The sequence below is a fragment of the Macaca nemestrina genome, chromosome X (assembly GCF_043159975.1).
Source record: "Macaca nemestrina isolate mMacNem1 chromosome X, mMacNem.hap1, whole genome shotgun sequence".
NCBI lineage: Eukaryota > Metazoa > Chordata > Mammalia > Primates > Cercopithecidae > Macaca > Macaca nemestrina.
The window spans coordinates 86915419-86925255 of NC_092145.1; the positions used below are offsets into that span (position 1 = coordinate 86915419).

Consider the following 9837-nt stretch of genomic DNA (forward strand, 5'->3'; position numbering starts at 1 on the left):
CATTTATAGATTAATTTGGGGAGAACTGACATTTTATAAAATTAAGTCTTCTCAATAAGGGTAATGTGTTTCATTTATTTAAATTTTCTCTTAGATCTTTCAATAAAGTTTTATAGTATCTTAAGATACCTCAGAAATCATTTATTCCTGAGTACCTCATTTTCAAACCAAACTCTTGGTCTCATTATACTTGTTAAAGCTCAGCTAAGATACACATACTACCACACATATTTCTGTGATTTTTCAGGCTCATTTGGATGCTCCTTCTCCTGTGCTCTTGGATTTATTTATTCATTCTTTGCTTAATATTACCAAAAGTTGTGCTGGGCATGGAGGATACACTGGTGAATAAAATGACAATCCCTTCACGGAGCTTTCATTCTAATAGGAGAGACAGAACAATAAACATTCATAATTCAGGGTGATACATGCTATTATAGGGGAATTACACAGTGCTATGGGAATACAGAAGCAAATACCTAACTCAGACTTGGGGGATGGCTGGATGGAGGGAAAAGGGTGTCAAACACTGCTTCTCAAGGAAGTAACATGTAGACCAAAACTTGAACTAGTGACTGAAAAGCCTCCTAACTGGCTCCTCCGATTAGTTTTTTTCTTCTCTATCTATCTATTCTCCACACTGCTGCCAGAGGTCTTTTTCATCAATATTAAGTGTCATTTTCCACACAGCAGGCCGAACAGACTGATGGAATCCAAACCATACTTCCCTGCCCCCTCCCAGAGGGCGGTCATATCCTTCTGGAACTGAGAAAAAGGAATGCCCCATAGGTGTGTATTCACGGAGGGCAGATGTCCTCGCACCACATCAACTGCATGGACAGGGTTAGTGCTGATTGGCTTGTCTAATTCCAGTGACTCAAGCAAGGTCCGTCCTGTCAGTACTTCATGCAGTAGGTGCCAACTCACCCAAGAGACACATTTGATTGACACCTTAAAAGGTCGATCTTTTCCACCTTCTCCAGGTAAAGTAACGTCTAAATATATCCCTGTAGTTGCCACAGGAAGTGGATTGGCAGTGTAAAGAATTCTTTTTCCATCATAAACTGGTCTATGGTCTCCAAATATAGTTACTTCAAAATGCTGAACCGTTGAGTCAAACACCTCCATGGTTTAATATCTTGGGACATTGTCTGGTTTAATATCTTGTCTGGCCACTTGTCTGTCTGGTTTAGTATCTACCTCATAGAGGTAGACATCAATCTTTGGGATTTCAACCTGAAAACAGCCAGCAGTTTAATGGGTTTACCCATGGTGCCATAGCCAAGTCTTCTGGGCACCACGGGTAGGGGCTGGGCCCCAGCGGGTCCTGCGGAGCCGATTTCCACTCACCGAGCTTGGGGGAGGGCTTTGAGACAGAACGGAGCCTGCCACTGGGGGCAAGGAGGCGGCCGGGAGAGCGACACAGAGCAACGGGCACTCTCACTCGGCCCCGAGGCGGGGGCGGCGACGGCTTTCCTTGAGCAACTGCACTCTGAAAGCCCCGGGTCGGAAGTGTCTCGAATGGAAGATGGCGCGGGACTAGGTGAGAGGAAGAGGAGACGTGAGGGGAGGACAGAGGGGAGTCCCGTCCGGAAGTTGCATCGCCCGCGGACTCCACGGTCCCACCCCTCCTCCAGGACTGCCGGTGGCCGCCGCCGACCTGCCTTGGGCCTCCCTCTGACTGTGTATTTTCAAACAGCCTATCTACAAGCTCAATTATTATTTCTTCTTTTATTTTTATTTCTGCTGGTAAGGGACTCTAATGGATTCATCAGTATGTCAATTTCATTTTTCGGTTCCAATATTTTTGCTTGATTTTAAAATATTTCAAATATTTCATTGTGGTTTTGATTTGCATTTCTCTGATGGTCAGTGATGTTCAGCATTTAGTCGTGTGTCTGTTGGCTGCATAAATGTCTTCTTTTGAGAAGTGTCTGTTCATGTCCTTTGCCCACTTTTTGATGGAGTTGTTTGATTTTTTCTTGTAAATTTGTTTAAGTTCTTTGTAGATTCTGGATATTAGTCCTTTGCCAGATGGGTAAATTGTAAAAATTTTCTCCCATTCTGTAGGTTGCCTATTCACTCTGATGGTAGTTTCTTTTGCTGTGCAGAAGCTCTTTAGTTTAATTAGATCCCATTTGTCAGTTTTGGCTTTCGTTGCCACTGCTTTTGGTGTTTTAGTCATGAAGTCCTTGCCCATGCCTATGCCCTGAATGCTATTGCCTAGGTTTTCTTCTAGGGTTTTTATGGTTTTAGGTCTAATATTTAAGTCTTTAATCCATCTTGAATTAATTTTTGTATAAGATGTAAGGAAGGGATCCAGTTTCAGCTTTCTCCATATGGCTAGCCAGTTTTCCCAGCACCATTTATTAAATAGGGAATCCTTTCTCCATTTCTTGTTTTTGTCAGGTTTGTCAAAGATCAGATGGTTGTAGATGTGTGGTATTATTTCTGAGGGCTACATAGCATCTCACACCAGTTAGAATGCTGATCATTAAAAAGTCAGGAAACAACAGGTACTGGAGAGGATGTGGAGAAATAGGAACACTTTTACACTGTTGGTGGGATTTTAAACTAGTTTAACCATTGCAGAAGACAGTGTGGTGATTCCTCAAAGATCTAGAACTAGGAATACCATTTGACCCAGCCATCCCATTACTGGGTATATACCCAAAGGATTATAAATCATGCTGCTATAAAGACACATACACACATATGTTTATTGTGGCACTATTCACAATAGCAAAGACTTGGAATCAACCCAAATGTCCATCAATGATAGACTGGATTAAGAAAATGTGGCCATATACACCATGGAATACTATGCAGTCATAAAATAGGATGAGTCAATGTCCTTTATAGGGACATGGATGAAGCTGGAAACCATCATTCTGAGTAAACTATCGCAAGGACAGCAAACCAAACACCACATGTTCTCACTCATAGGTGGGAATTGAACAATGAGAACACTTGGACACAGGGTGGGGAACACCACACACCTGGGCCTGTCATGGGGTGAGGGAGTGGGGAGGGATAGCATTAGGAGACATACCTGATGTAAATGACAAGTTAATGAGTGCAGCACACCAACATGGCACATGTATACATATGTAACAAACGTGCACGTCGTGTACATATACCCTAGAACTTAAAGTATAATAATAAAAAAAAATTCAATTTCTTTGTTAAATTTATCTGACAGGATTCTGAATTCATTCTCTGTGTTTTCTTGAATTTCACCGAGTTTCCTCAAAACAGCTATTTTGGATTCTCGGTCTGAAAAGTCACATATCTCTGTCTCTCCAGGATTGGTCACTGTTGTCTTATGCAGTTTGTTTTGTGAGGTCATGTTTTACTGGATGTTCTTGTTGCTTGCAGATGTTCATCACTGAGCATTAAAGAGTTAGGTGTTTATTATCATCTTTGCAGTCTGAGCTTGTTTGTATTCATCATTTTTGTGAGGGCTTTCCAAGTATTCGAAGGCACGTGAGTGTTGTGATCTAAGTCTTTTGTCACTATAACCTTATTTGCTTTAGTGAACACTACAAGCCCAGTAATGCTGTGGCTCTTGCAGACTCAGAGAAACACTGCCTTTGTGGTCTTGGGTGAGTTCCAGGAGAATTCCTTCGTTGCCAAGTAGGCACTCTTGTTCTCTCTTTTTACTTTCCCCCAAACAAATGGAGTCTCTCTCTCTGTGCTGAGCTGTTAGGAGTTGGTGGAAGGGTGACACAAGTATTGCTGTGGCTGCCACCACAAGGACTGTGCTGGGTCAGACCAAAAGCCTACATAGCACTGGATATTGCCCAAAGCCCATGGTGACCACTGCCTGGGTACTGTCTATATTCACTCAAGACCCAAGGGCTCTACAATGAGCAAGTGGTGAATCCAGCTAGACTTGTGTTCTTCCCTTCAGGGCACTGAGTTTCCTCAGCCCTGGGTGGGTCCAGGAATGCTGTCTTGGAGCCAGGGCCTGGAACTGGATACTTTAGGAATCTTCCTGGTGCTCTGTCCTACTGTGACTGAGGTGACATCCAAGCCACAAGACAAAGTTCTTCCCAGTCTTCTCTCTACTTTCTTTAAGCAAGAGAGTCTCTCTCTATGGGCACTACCACCTCAGACCCATGGTGAGTACTGCCTGACTACTACTGATGTTCACTATATGCCCAAGAGCTCTTTCATTCAGCCTGTGGTGAATGCTGCAAGGCATGGGTCTCTCCCTTCAGGGCAATCGACTCCCCACTGGCCCAAGGGAGGTCCAGAAACACCATCCAGGAGCCAAGGCCTAGAATCAGGGACTCCAGGAGACTGCTTGGTGCTTTATCCAACTGAAGTTGAAGTAGTACTTAACTGCAAGACAAAGTCCCCTTTGCTCTTCTTTCTCCTTCCTTCAAGCAAAAGGAGATAGCTACCACCACGGTGGCTTGCCATAGCCACCACAGCTGGTTTTGTGCTGGGTCACACCTGAAGCCAGGACAACTCTGAGTCTCACCCAAGGTGAGTATTGCCTGGCTACCATTGTTGATTATTCAGGGCCCAAGGGCTCTTTAGGCAACGGTCTATGAATCCTGCCAGAACTGGGTCCTTCCCTTCATGGCAGTGGGCTCCATCCTGGCCCAGCATGTATCCAGAAACATCATCTGGGATCTGTGACCTGGAAAGGGGGGGGGCTTGGGACTCTGCCTGGTGCCCCATTCTACCGTGGTTGAGCTGTTATCCAAGTTGCAAGACAAAGTCCTCTTTACTCTCCCCTCTCTTCTCCTGAAGCAGACAGGAGTCTGTCCTGGAGCTGCAAGCTCTGCTGACTGAGGTTGGGGAGATGTAATGCAAGTACTCTTTTGGCTGCCCTAGCTGGTGTCTCACTAGGTTGTGTGTACGCAGAGTCCATTGAATCTGAGCCCAGCACATCGCCAAGACTTGACCAAGAATTGTAGTCTTTGTGTTTTAGACTGCCTTCCAAGTTTATTTCAAACTGCAGAACACTTTAGCCCATGGTGGCAGGACTTACTGGAAATTACATTCTACCTACTGGGATGGATGATTCTCTTCTGTCTAGTGCTGGTCTAAATGCTCCCTCCATGGCCTCTGTGTGAGTTCTGCCCCATGTTGCTTTTTACTATGACAAGATAGCACTGAGTTCCAATGCCAAGTCTCACAATCACTGTACTCTCCTTGCCCCAAATGCACAGATTCTTTCTCTGTGCCATGTGGCCACTGCTGAGGGATGGGGTAGTGGTGGTGTAAATTAGTCAAGACTGTCTTTCCTACTCTCTTCATTGATCCTTTCCTAAATATGATGTTAAAATTAGGTAATGCGATTACTCACCGGATTTTTGATTCTTATGAGGGAGCATTCTTGTGTAGCTAGTTGTTAAATTTGGTGTTCTTTGGCAAGGTGGGATAATCAATGGAGATAATGGCTATATGGCCATTTTTCTCTGCCTCCCCTTGGATCATATAGATTTTAAAATCCTGCCTGACAATCTCTGTCTTTTGATTGGATTGTTTAATTCACTTGTATTTAATGTTATTGTTCATATTTTTGCATTTACATTTGTAATTTTACTTTTTATTTTATATATGTCTCATACTGTTTTTTGTTCCTCCATTCCTCCTCTAGTGATTTATTTTGCATCTAATGAATATTTCCTAATGCAGCATTTTAATCTCGTTAATGAGCTTTTTTGTGATTTTTAGTTTTTTTTTTTTACTGGTTGTGCTAAGATTACCATATATCTTAACTGATTAGAATCATGTTCAGATTTATAGTAGCTTAATTCCACAGCATATAGAAATGTTACCCCTGTATAGCTATATTTCTTTTCCCTTTTTAAATTGTATTTTAGTTATATATATTTCCTCTATTGATGTTAAAAAGCCAACAATACATCGTTATAATTATCGATTTACCATCTTTTATCCTTTCCTTAGCCACTTACAGCTTTGTTTCCACTCACTTATTTTGTGCTGTTATTGGTAAATATATTACATATATATTACTTTTTATATGATACCCAGCAATACATTATACACATGTTATTTTAGATAATTGCTTTTTAAATCAGTTAAGAGAGAAAATGAGTAAAGTATATATGTTAAGAGTGTCTACTATAATTACATAAGTGCCTTTACGGGCACCGTTATTTTTGTTGTTGTTCATTTGTATTTAAATTACCGTCTGTGGTCACTCGCTTTCAACCTGAAGAATATTTTTTAGTATTTCTTATATCTTATTCCATTCAGCATGCTATAACAAAATATCATAGACTGGATAGCTTATGAAAACCAGAAATTTATTTATCACAGTTCTGGAGGCTGGGAAGGCCAAGATCAAAACACCAGCAGATTTAGTGTCTGGTGAGCACCTGCTTTCTTATAGGCAGTGCCTTCTCAAATAGTGGAAGGGAAGAACAAGCTCCCTTGGGCCTATTCTAGAAGGACACCAATCCCATTTATGACCTAATCATTTTCCACAAGTCCCATATCCTCTCACCTGGTTAAGATTTCAAAATGTAAATTTGGGGAGGGACACAAACATTCACATTATAGAAGCAGGTCTATTAGCAATGAACTCTCTCAGTTCTTGCTTGTCTTGAAAGTCTTTATTTTGCCTTAATTTTTAAAACAGTTTTGCTGGATATAGAATTCTTGATAGTGTTTTTCATTGAGCACTTCGAATAGGTTATCTGACTGCCTTCTGGCCACCATTGTTTCTGCAGAGACATCAGTTAATCAAATGTTAATCTTATTGTGGTTTCCATAAGTAGTATGCCATTTTTCTCTTGCTACTTTCTGGATTTTCTTCTGCTTCTTTTATTTTCAGCATTTTTATGATGATATGTCTGTTTTTGACTTTCTTTGTATTTTCTATTGGAGTTTATTGAGCTTCCTGAATAAATTGCAGAAGTTTTCAACTATGATTTCTTTCAATATATTTCTTTTTTCTCTCCTCTCCTTCTGGTACTTGTATTATGTGCATGCTGGAGTACTCAGTGGTGTCCCACATTTCTCTGAGACTCTGTTGGTTTTTCTTCATTATTTTTTCTCTCTGTCCTTTGTAACCTCTATTGATTTAACTCCAAGTTGGGTAATCATTTTTTTTCTACCAGTTCAAATTTAGTGTTGAGCCCCTCTAATGAGTATTTTATTTCAGCTACTATACATTTCAAGTCAATAATTTCTATTTGATTCTTTTAAATAATTTCTGTTTATTCATATTATCTTTTTGATCAATGTTGTCGTCATACCTTCTTTTACTTTTTTAGTTGAGCTTTCTCTTAGTTCTGTGAACATATTTATAATTACTACTTTACAATCTTTTTCTCTTACATCTGACATCTGGTCACTCTTACACAATATTTTTTACTTGCTTTTTTCCACTGTGTGGGTCATAGTTTCCTGTTTCTTTGCATTTGTTGTAATTTTCTGGGGAGAACTAGGTATTTTAGATAATATGTTTTAGCACTTCTGATACTGGTACACTCACTCCTGGGGCTTGTTCTTATTATTTACTTGTTTATTTATTTAGTTACTGACAGAGTTATTTTGGGGAATTCTACTTTCCATGAATCCTTCACAGGGAGTTAAGTTTGTGAGGTTGCTTCTCAGAGAGATGCATGTTTGGGTATAACACAGTCACTTGAAGGTGGCAGGGCTGTCTTCCGCTCTTCTGTGAACATACCCAACTGTTATGCTCCACTTATTGCTGCCCTGTTGGTCTATCATTTATTTACAACAAGGCCTGGGTTATAAAAGTACTCTACAAATGAATCTAATCACACTGTGGCTCATTTTATGGAACAGTGGTCAGTGTTTTCTATTTGTTCTGATTTCAGCAAAATGCCTCCCAGATATCTTATTCCCTAGTTCTCTCCTCAAAACTCAGTCTACGGTTTAGGCTGTATCTTCATTAGATCTATGAATCTCCTCTCATTTCCTTTCACTATAACCTCCACTGGTTGTAGCATCTGGGGGGGCAATGCGAGAAATGCTGAAATCCCGCTTCTTCTGGGTAGAAAGACCTCCCACTGGGAACTGAGGAAAGAGGAGGTCCTGTGTCCTTGGCTGCAACAGTTGGGAGTTGAGTCTTCACCTTGCTAAACCGGAAGCAGGATGAGAGAGAGCAGTCTTGGTTCAAATACCACAGACCTTCCTTTTTTAAAATAAATATTTGTAGATTTTATTGAATAGATGTTTCTTCATTTGCTCTTTGTCCTTTGGACAACTTCCAAAATTTTATACGATTTTTTTTTTAAAGTAATTTTCACCGGTTTCACTGGTCAGTGAAGTTCCTTCCACTGTTATGCTAGAAGTCAACATTTTACTGTTGAGTTTTGAGAGTTATTTTTTTTAATGTAGAGGATGCACACGTAAATTTAGAGGATTTTTTAGATGTAGAGGAAAGCCATAAGTGCTTAGGTGTAGGTAGTGAAATTAAAGTGAAAAGAGAGATCCTATTTATTTATTTATTTATCTGAGACAGAGTTTCACTCTTGTTGCCCAGGCTGGAGTTCAATGGTGCAATCTCGGCTCACTGCAACCCCCGCCTCTCGGGTTCAAATGATACTCCTACCTCAGCCTCCCGAGTAGCTGGGATTACAGGCATGCACCACCACACCTGGCTAATTTTGTATTTTTAGTAGAGATGGGTTTCTCCATGTTGGTCAGGCTGGTCTTGAACTCTTGACCTCAGGTGATCTGCCCACCTCAGCCTCCCAAAGTGCTGGGATTATAGGCGTGAGCCACCATGCCTGGCCTGATCCTGTTTTTTAAGTATAACAAACTTATCCATCAATATATATCATGCCTTAAATTTCTCTGAATTAACAGTTCCTCTCATGGGAAGGAGAAAACATGGAATTAGTGAGATTGTGAAAAAAAGGGTGAAAGACATCTTCTTATGTGTTAAACCCACAACATGAGGAAAGTGGCATATGTTTTCCACCTCTGCACAATATTCGTGTTGCTTTATAAAATGAAAGAAGTAGGTTACAAAATAGTACGTACACTATGATTATATTTTTAGAAATAAAAACTCAAACACAATATATAATTGTAAATAAATGCACATTAAATGTTCAGAAGAATAAATATCCCAATTTTAACAGTAATCATCTCTAGGAATTGAATTATTTCATTTTATTTTTATTTTGTTGTTTCAATTTTCTTATTCTACAGTGAACATGTAATACTTCTGTATTTTTTAAAAATCAAAGTATTTTAAAAGTATCTAAATCTTTGTAAAGATACAATGGATGTCCAAGTAAGTCTGTGAGAAATAGGAAGGCTCCTAAATACTAGTTAATTCACCTCTTCATGTTATAATGTGAAAACCAAGATCAAGAGAGGAGAAGAGACTTGGCTAAGATTAGAATTTTGATATTTTGACTTCTAGTCCACTAATCTTTCTTACTACCCATGTTTAATCAAACAACTAGGTACAAACTTATTTGAAAAGAGACAGCAGTCACCTGGTTTGTCTATAATCACTATTTCCAAGGAACAGGCTAAAGATTTATCTCACATTGCACATCCAATATGAGCTCATCTTAATCCTTACCATAGCCCTGCACTTGAAGAATGGACATTTTCTCCTACTCAGAGGCAACAGAGACTTCAATAAGTACTCAAAGTTCATAAAGCAAATGGGAGGCCCACTCAGGGTCTAAATCCAGACAAAACACTCTCCTCCAGATGTTTAGCTGAAAACAGTTATGAGGATCTCTAGCTTATGCTTCAGGTAATGAACTTGCCAAGGCTAGATAGTTCTTTATGTCACTTACGAAGCCAAGTTATTGGGAAACTCCTTCTCTGGGTGTCTGAGTCAGATGTGTTATCAAT

The 9837-nt window shown here is 40.1% G+C and overlaps 1 pseudogene; it reads right to left on the reverse strand.

Moving 5' to 3' along the window:
• Positions 1–490: 490 nt before the first annotated feature.
• Positions 491–3349, reverse strand: LOC105476731 (protein argonaute-3 pseudogene; annotated as a pseudogene).
• Between the last annotated feature and the right edge of the window lie 6488 nt (positions 3350–9837).